General features: G+C 36.7%; 1 long non-coding RNA gene across 1 annotated transcript in view; it reads right to left on the bottom strand.

Annotated features, from left to right (window-relative positions):
* Positions 1 to 2,961: 2,961 nt before the first annotated feature.
* LOC118213868 overlaps positions 2,962 to 9,888 on the bottom strand; it is a 99,534-nt gene continuing 92,607 nt past the window's right edge. Inside the window, exons 3-4 of the long non-coding RNA XR_004762533.1 lie at positions 6,007 to 6,056; positions 2,962 to 3,356 (exon numbers count right to left, since the gene is read on the bottom strand). This is a non-coding gene — a long non-coding RNA (uncharacterized LOC118213868). The remainder of the gene's footprint in view (positions 3,357 to 6,006; positions 6,057 to 9,888) is intronic.

Genomic DNA, 9,888 nt, shown 5'->3' with positions numbered 1-9,888 from the left:
ACTACTGACTGTGTTCTTTGTGGTCTTTGCGTGCCTAGACAAGCACCATCTGGCTGGACCTCGCTGGTTTCAGGGCAGAAAGTCTTAGCAGTGAATCCAAAATTTCAATATTTACTTTTGAAACATAACAAATGCAGATCATGCTCTGTGGCATGCATAAAAATGCTGAGCAGGCCCAGTTGACCTTGAGTTTCAATCAAAATAGCACATTCAATGACCGTGATGCACATGCATGAGCGCGATATGTAAGGAAAAACAGAAGAGCAACGCTTCCTCAGGTTACTGAGAATGTCAATGCAGGACGTGATCAGACAGTGTCAGCAAAAAAGTCAGTTAACAATTACATAGAGAGGGATATTATAGTATGGTTGCAGTGCATAAACCCCTCATTACAAAGACAAATGCACATTTGAGAGTTCAGTTGTAGGGGTATCCACAACAAAGTAATGGCGTAACGTAGCTATACTGGTTTTTGATGAGTCCATGGTGATTGTGGTCCACCTATGAAAAGGCATTGAGATTGGTTGAAACAGCAGAGATATCAAGGTTCAAAAATTGCTGTTTTACATGGAGAGCTGACCAATGCAAACATAACAATTTACTGTGAATATCTTACAGTAAATTACTGTGAATAGGTTAACACTAATTTACCATGAAGCTTACTGTAAAAGTACTGCAACTAGTTGCCAGTAATTTATTGTACATTTACAGCCAATTTTTTACAGTGTAATTTAAATGAACTATGCTGAGCAAGGACATAAAAACTGACATTATTACAGAGCACAAGATAGCTGCAGGTCAGCCAAAATCACTGGCCAGACTGTATGCTGTAGTCTATAGTGTAACTGACACTGAAACCTATATATGACTCCCCCTGTGTGCCCAGGGATTTATTTTCCAGCCAAGCCATGTTCTGTCCTGTGATCTCATCCTAATCGGTAACCCTCTCTGCCTTCCTCCTGTCTGAATAAAGTGGAAAAAATTCAAAAGAATGGTGGGTTGCCTTCTGCTCTCCTTGAGAAAAATAAATTAAATAACTACATGAAATGTTGCCAGTAAGTTTGTATGTCTGAAACATTTTTCATTGAATCTGACAGAACTTGTTTTGAACAATAAGTATGTTATGAGACTTTCTGGGGAAAGTTCTAACAACCAAATGGGAATCTACCCAGAACATTCCCCAGTGCTCTTGAATCATTTCGCTTTAGCTGGTTGTTTACTGTGTGGTGATTCACATGAAGCCCTCAGGGAAATAAAAATAGAGTTTAAACGTAAATTACTTTACGGATAAGCATGATTAGAAGCAACATGTACACACCTACTGTAATAAAGGATCCCTGTCACCATATCTTTTTTTCATAAATGTGTGTCCCTGATTCTGCAAAGATGTTGGTGTTGTATCTTCCAGTCATCTGACTATTTTAACACTAAAGGTGTCAGCAGGAATCTAATCTGCAGCTGAGTAGCTGAGGAGATACAAAAGAAGGACCATTTGTAATTGTGATGTTCAGAACACTATCTGCCTGGAACATTCCCTACTCCAGCGACTGTGAGATTCATAGGCTAAGCTGATCTAATGCACCATCTTGAATGATGAATTAAATATCTGTTTTGGAGACACTCCTGCACAAAACCAATTACTATTTTGTGAATAAATATTTAATGCTGGTATCCACAAGCAATTTGTTCTTCCTGCAAATCCCTGGGAAGATCGTGGAATATGGTCCCATTTGTCACTGTTCTGTATTAGATGCATACCAGAGGAGATTCCAAAAAGGGTGTTTGTTTTGGTTTAAAATAATTAAATAAACTAGTAAGTTACAAACACATGCCACAGTTGATTTTGTAAAAATGTGTTTGATAGAGTTGCCAAGTGACTTGGTTTGGGTTGGCTGAATAAAGAGGCTATTCTGTCCAATGGAGGAGGAGTTCTTATTAATTGCTGATTGGATGGTTTTGATAATTGATCATATACTTTCCTTTACTCGTGATATAATTAACTGCCTTAATGTCATTTAATGTCATCTGTAAATGAAAACGGTTTCATTTCTTTTTCATTTACTTTCATTGTTTGAGGCATCAGTTTAAATGTAACTATTTCAAATGTGAACTTACACATATAAAAGTAATTATTACTGCAAGTGTTAATATTGAAACTTGTTTCACCCTTTTTAGACGTGCTTTGAAAAGCTGTACATGTTGAAATCAGGGGATTTAGGGAGTTATAAGGCATTTACAGTAGCCTATATAGAGCTGAAGGAGAATTTTCACCAGTTAATGTGTTAAAAAGAAAACCTCAAAAAGACAAAAAGTGGACATACATTGTTTTGACAACGACAATATTCAGTTGTAATAAGACAGAATGCAGAATGTCCCCATTCAGGAAAATATACTACAATAGAGCGTCCAAAAAAATATATCAATTTACCTCAAGACACAAAAGCGGCCATTCAAAAACTCATATACTAGGACATGCTCTTTATCTTTACACACATGGCACATACACATGCTGACACATGCACACTATACTCGTAAACAAACTGGTGAAAAGGCTCCTTTCTTTCAGACACGCAATGCACTGTACGGCTTCTTGGAGAAGGTTTCATTTTAACATTCGTTTTGAACACCGAGCTCCACAGCCAGGTCATTAATGTTCTCTGCTTCTTTTCTGGTGTGAGATAAATTACAGGTTGGCCTTCTCCAGCCTTATTCATGCCTCTGAATGATTATTTAATAAAACCGCAAAGATCCAATAACATTCTACAAACTCCATCTGTCATGTGTCACCATGTGTGATTCAGCTACAACAGCGCTCCCGATTCAATAGCCAGTTGTATCTTATATTAAAGATTTAAAAAAAAAAAAAAAAACATCTAGTCTGTTCTGCTATTTTAAGTTAATCTTTATTGGGCAATATATGAAAAGGACAAAAAGGTCTCTCAGAACAATATGTCTGGTCGATTGCATTCATCGGCAGCATAAAGACGTGACAGCAAGGCTGAAAAAGCACATTCACACAATTCGCCACGTAATGTCCCCTCAAATTTGAATTTCACAGCCTGTTTCACAGTGTCTGAGTCCTTCCTTCCCAACATACTAGATAAGGCTCTCTGCTGCACAGGCGCTATGTGACAGCCCACTAACACCAGTTACATAAGCTGTGTTCCCTGCATATTAAAGGCCATTCATCAATGTGTGGCTGACCGAGTCGTGGCAGCGCGTGCACAGCGTTTCCGATTTTGGTGTTTGTGTTTTCTGAAGGCAGAAACTGAAAGTGGCCGGAGTGGGCAGTGCAGCTGTTGATTAATCACCACCTACAGGAACGTTGGTGCTGCCTTCATAGCCTAGAGCACCACCTAATACGAAGAGAAAGAAAGTACACGTGACTGGTCAGTCTCTCCCTCCCGAGATCAGCAGAGCTAAAGTATATTGATATAAATATGAAAAAGGAGAACGAAAAGACTCAAAGCTAAAACATCATTGGTTGGATATGTTTTAGCTTATCTATTGGTAAGATATGTTTGAAGTTTAAATATTATTGTACGTATGTATACAACTTATTTTTGTGAATAAACACCAAATTTAAATGAACTCTGTAAATTAATGACTTAATTACAAAATACTGATTTAGCTGGGATGGGTGGTTAAGCCTAATGAGACAATGTCCTACGGTGTGGATGAGCCTGAAAAGACCATTTCAGATGTCAATAACATCAACAGCTCTGCATTTTCAATGAGCAGGCTATTTGTATCCAAGTCTTTAGCTTCAATGGTCTTTGAAATGACAGACTTTGTTGTCACAAAGGAATGTCGAAAGGTGTGGAGCCTCTGGCTTCAACCAAAGATTAATTTCAAATATCAAAAAACGTGTTCATACTGAGGGGAGCATAGACAACGCAACATGTATGGTATTAAGAACTTACTTCACACTTTACCATTATGCCATTAGGTAGAATGGTAAACACATGCTCTCTTGAAAACTGTACAGTGTAGTATACAAGTGTAAGTTTGTCTCAATGATGCCAGTTCTGACAAAACTAAGTTTATCACATTTGCATACAGTGGATTCTGCCAGCAATAACATACATATTTGGGTGATACATCATTATGAATTATTACATTTTATCTCTCATATTTATCCTGCAATAGGCAGGATACTGTTTATAGTTTCATTTCACACATTCTCTTAAAAAAGACTTTGTCTAATAGCTGAGAAGGAGTCATCACACCGTGTTGTCAAAAGGCCTTTGTCTAACAGTTTTGAAGGATTTCATGCCCCCAAGTCAGAAACAGTGCCAAGGGCTGTTGCCTGGCTCAAATAGTAAGATGCGGCTGGATACATTTGTTTTTACTGAGTTTTTAAGAATGGCAGATATTTTTAAAGCCATTTAGTCAAATGGTGAAATGAGTAGTTTATGATAGCAGTATAATTATAAATGTGATACCCAAATAGCCTAATGAAATGGTGTGGCTCTTCTAATGTTACAACAAAATAGCACTGCTGTGTCATAATCTAGTGTCATTGTTTGAAAAACAATATTTTTTTTATTTACTGTGGTATATGCCATATCCATATTGGGAAAAAGTCCCAATTACATATAATCTCATTTCCCACAATAAACCAGCCAAAAAAAAAAAAAGGTCACATCTCATGTTGGTACAAGAATTGCATTTACCCAGTACATTTCATTAAACCAGCACATTATATCCACATTTATATGATAAGTCTACAAACATTTCTTACCATTTGTTTACAAATAACAGAATTTACTCAAAGACTGCTCTCGGAGGGGTGCCTATTTTTGGTCAAGCACAAATCTCTCTTGTACAAACTTCTTTTACAAACTTTAAAATTTCCTTTTTGAAAATGGGTGTACTTGGATATACTGTTTTCACATACAGCACCTTTTTTAAAGAAAAGCAGCAATTTAGAACTTATGAACACAAAGATCACACTCATTATCCTTGTGACTGAGCAATGACTACTTTGGGAGCTGAATGCTTTAGTCGCTATGCTACCACAATTCATAAATCCATCATTATAAGGTTCTAACACAAAATTAAATTTTTCCAAGAGGCAAAAAAGTAGTTTATTTTCTTTTTTTTTTTTAGTTCTTGTACCTGCCAAAATTTCAGCAGCAAATCACTGTTCCTGTCAACAGAGCCAGACAATAGTGAATGTTCAGACAAAGTGAAATTCAGACAAAGTGGTCTGACCTGGAGTCGAATGTTTAAAAAAAGGATCACGGTCAGACCTGGAACAAATACTTATTTGAAATTCAGTAACTCTTAAGAAGCTGAAAACACTCCTGTATTTCTTGATATTATTATTATTAATTTTTTTTTTTGTGAGAGCTTGTCTCTTTCAGAATGTTACCATTGCCACTGTAAATAGGCTATTAATACATCAAGTGTGATATTTTTGCTTATTTCTACAATGTACGATTAACTTTTTAAGTTGATTGAAAATATTGATCTCCTTTAGTCTGTTCAACTGTGAACATGAAGCAAAAAGTCAAAAATGTCAGACCTTAGAATTTTCAGGCTTAACATGTCACTTGTCCAAAATGTTCAATCATACCTGAAGCACTTCCTACACATTCTTTTCACGTATGTGACACAATTATTTGACCTTGCCATGACATAACAGAAACCCACTTGTTATTGGAGGGGTGCAGGGCACCCTCTTGGATGATAAGTGCTATTATATGGGAGGTGTCAGGTATTATCCACACGGATGACAGTCATAAACATGGCCTATTGCAGGTTTTTTAAAAACACATATTTACTCTATGGCTCATTTTCTTTACGGAAATAAAATGTTTTAATATGACATTGATGGTATTCAGATGCACACACAAGCTCACACAGACATGGGCATATATAATACACACACACACACACACACACACACACACACACAAAATCAACAGATTAAATCAAACCTTGCTTTCACATCCAGTTCATATGATTGCACAATTAAGGGGTCACAAGGCATTTCATCACCTGTGGATCTCCAGATCTGTGTCTCAGAAATGTATCTGTTCCCTGTGTCCCTGTTCAAAGAAATAAGTTCTTTATGCAGCCAGTTTAAGATTGGGTTCAGGACTTGCTGACTGGTCATGGGAGGGGTTGAGGGGTGGGCCACAAGATGACAAACCAAAACGGTAACTTATTTGTGTTGTATAGACTTTCCATTCGGTTTTCACACCAGTCAAGTGCAATACTACCATTGTTCCTTGCGTTGGCCTAGTTACAGCATACAAGTATATGTGTATGTTAAAACAATATGTTTTGGGTGACAGCACATACATTCACTAATTAACTGGGTTGTGCTCAGAAGGTTTGGGAACCCCCGGGTTAAAAGGGGCTCCTCTTCCCAGAAGAGGAGTCAATTACACATAATTCCACCACATGAAATATGCAGCTAATTACCCCATGCATGCATAAATTCATGACACTATTATAAATGCACTCTTATTGTTATGTAATTACCTTAGGATTGTTAGAACCTTCTTTATGGCTTTATATAAATGTTTGCTGCATGAATGTGTATTTTGTTTATATGCATGGTTATGCATTCCATTTGGATTTTAGATTTACATTATACATTATATTATTTGTATTTGTATTATGGTTCTAGGTTGGTGTAAGTTAACTTATATTAATCACTTTAATAATGCTGCACACATACTTGGTGGTCTCAAAATGCTGCAAAGTTGACTTATGTGTTTATGTTCTCTCACATTCTTTTGCATGTTCTACTAAATTCACTATGACCATATTACAAATTTTGAAATGTATTACATGGCTTGGCTGATTAGTCATGGGACTCCTGATTAACAGCATAGTCAGGGCTGTTTATTTTAACATGTCTTAATGGCTTTCTTCCAAATTCATCACATTACCTAAGATGTAGCCCCAATAGGGAGCAAATGTTTAAAATGTTTTGTTTCAGACATTAGCCGCAACACAATCACTGTGTCTCCAATGATCACACTGTCAGAAGACAAAATACCAAATGTCATTCAAAGTCTGTCTCTCTCTCAGTCTCTCTCTCTCTCTGTCTCTTTCCCTCTTTATCTCGCTCTCTCGCTCTCTCTCTATCTCAAGGGTTACCATTACAGAATTAGCATTGAAAATAGAATAAGCTACAGGGCCACTGATCTGTAGTCCTTAGTACATATTTTTCCATGTTTTGATTTCTTGCCTATTCTGAGGGAAAGCAGATAAATGTGTTTCTCGTCTTGGCAGAGATTTTGTTTCACAAGGGTGCCCAAAAAGACATTGCTGAAATATTGGTGATACAAGGTGTACAAGGGAAACACGTGTACTTTTGCAATCAATTTTGGTGACCGGGCAGTTCTAAAATACAGGAACGGAAGTGTCCTGTTTGTCTCACTGGCAGGAGAGAAATTATTTAGTTGTTCTTTTAGAACTCTTTTTCATTTCCTCTGATGGCTCACATGCACACTACATGGTCAAAGGTATGTGGACACTTGACATCCAAAATCTCATCCAAACTTATGGGCATTAATATGGACTTGGTCCACCTTTGCTGCTATAATAACCTTGTATGGCCATTGTATGCTGTAGCATTACGATTTGCCTTCACTGGAACTAAGGGGCCAAGCACAAATCTTGAAAACCAGCCCCAGACCAAGGGCTGTCTAGATACTTTTGGTCATATGTGTATTTAAATATATTCTGTATCATTGTGACCCCTGGAATGAGTCAAAGTTTAATTTCACCATTATTGATGACAAATGGAGTTTGATTCCAACAGTACTGAGGGTCAGAAGTGAGTTACTTTGATTGTGTTATTATTTACAAAATGCAAATGGAGCTGATACATTTTTGGCTTGATAAAATATTTTCCATATGCTGAGACATTAAAATAATTATTTAATTTGCATAGGAAAATTTCCATTATCCCAATGGACAAAACATGTTTAAAGCATCTTGATGCTAGCAGAGACTGCACCATGTCAAATGTTTGTGTTTACACCTGTTAAAAGTTTGTCCCAGTCCAAGTTTCGACTTGTTTGTATTTGTAGCTGCTACTCACACAGAGAGATTTCAGTTTATTACCAACTCTGAGATGGCTCTACTTTTAAATCATTTTTGAAAGATTGGTTCAAACTTTGATTTCTGTTATCAGACGGTTTTCAAGAGCAATTTGGAAGAAAAATCCATCTTAACAACAGGTAGTGAACAAAAAAAAAAAATGGAAACATAAGTGTTCCAGCAATGAATGGCTATGGCGTGGGCCACAGTTTCCTGGCATGGATCAGGCGCACTCATAGCCTTCTCTGGAATGGTTGATTCTTTCTTTACGTAACCCCTTTGCGCAAGCCTCCTAGCGGCCAGGACACCGGTGTCCTGAGATTGTTAAACTTATATAAACTATGAGTGGAAACAACAAGCTCTGTGGTCTAGCTTTACTAGAACAACATGTATGCAAAATAATTGTCTTTTTCCTTTGCTTTTTGGAAGATTTTACTCATTTTTAAACTCATCAGTATGGCTAAAGTGAAATCTTGGCTTGTTGACATGGATTTAGGGACTGTGTCAGAAGAGCAGGAGGAAGCATGAAGCCTAGCCAGGATAATATGAAAATGGTGAAGATCTACATATTACTGCTTGTAACAATTCAATTATCCATGTTATTCTATTTTTCATTTCATTAATGATTTTATTTATGCTTTATTTTACCAGGAAACCCCATTGAGATTAACATATTTTTTCATGGGGACCTGACATGTACATACATTAACAATCATAATGACAAGACAAATTAACGGAAGGCAAATCACAATTATAAAAATTAGGTAAGGATATAAAAAACAGGTGCACTTTTCAGGTAAAGAATGAAAGACTAAATGTTTAAAATCAGAGAATGGTATTAATATGTCAATTTCAAGTTGGTCCTGAAGATTGTTCCAGCTTTTGGGTGCAAAGTAATTAAAAGCCGTTTTCCCAAGGTCTGTACACAGCCAGGGGACTTTAAAAACAAATAGTTTGCTGGAACAAAGCTGATAACCTGAGGAATTCCTAGATAACAGAGAACACAAGTAGGACGGGAGCTTTCCAATCATGGCTTTGGAAGTAAACAGATACCAATGAATTTACCTACACAGAGGTGAAGTGAAGACAAACCAGTCCATTCATAAAAATTACAGTGATGAGTTAATTATTTGGCATTTGGAATGAAACACAATTATCTGCATTAATCTAATACTTTTTAGTGAACATAAGCCCTAAGCAAGATTTGATTTGGGGCCCCCATCCAAACATTATAAATATTTCTATACTGTATTTATATTTTAACATTTGATATTTATATAATATAAATATGGTGAAGGATGACTCACCTGACCATAATACAATTGCAAACCTAACAGATTTTCTGTCACTCACTAGCGGGTAAATTGACACAGCTACTTTTATATAGGCCTATATGTTCTCCGGACTGTCTGTCCATGTACCATATCTATTGAAGTTCTTAAAGCAAGGTAGCACTTGTCTGTTCTTTAGTAACCACTAATGAAATTAAAACAGGACTTAAAAAGCCTCATAGTTATACAAAAGCAGTCTGGGAAGAGGGAGAACTTTAACAAAGAGGCCTAATGTGTTCTGTACAGCAAAGGTCATAATGAAATATAATCTGAAAAAACAGGATCCACATGCCACTATACATGGCACTCACACATTGTTTTGTTACGCCTGTGTGCATGTTGCATAATACATTGATATTAATTGCATGACTACTAAAATTTAAGTTTCTTTCTGGCCAATTTTGCATGGCCATGATGAGGCCTTCACTCACAGAGAGGGAAATGACTTGCAAATCATGAAGTAAATGTAATGGTAATGGTAAATCTCCTT

This window comes from Anguilla anguilla, chromosome 15, assembly GCF_013347855.1.
Source record: "Anguilla anguilla isolate fAngAng1 chromosome 15, fAngAng1.pri, whole genome shotgun sequence".
NCBI classification, from domain to species: Eukaryota; Metazoa; Chordata; class Actinopteri; order Anguilliformes; family Anguillidae; genus Anguilla; species Anguilla anguilla.
This window is presented reverse-complemented; position numbering and strand designations above follow the sequence as displayed.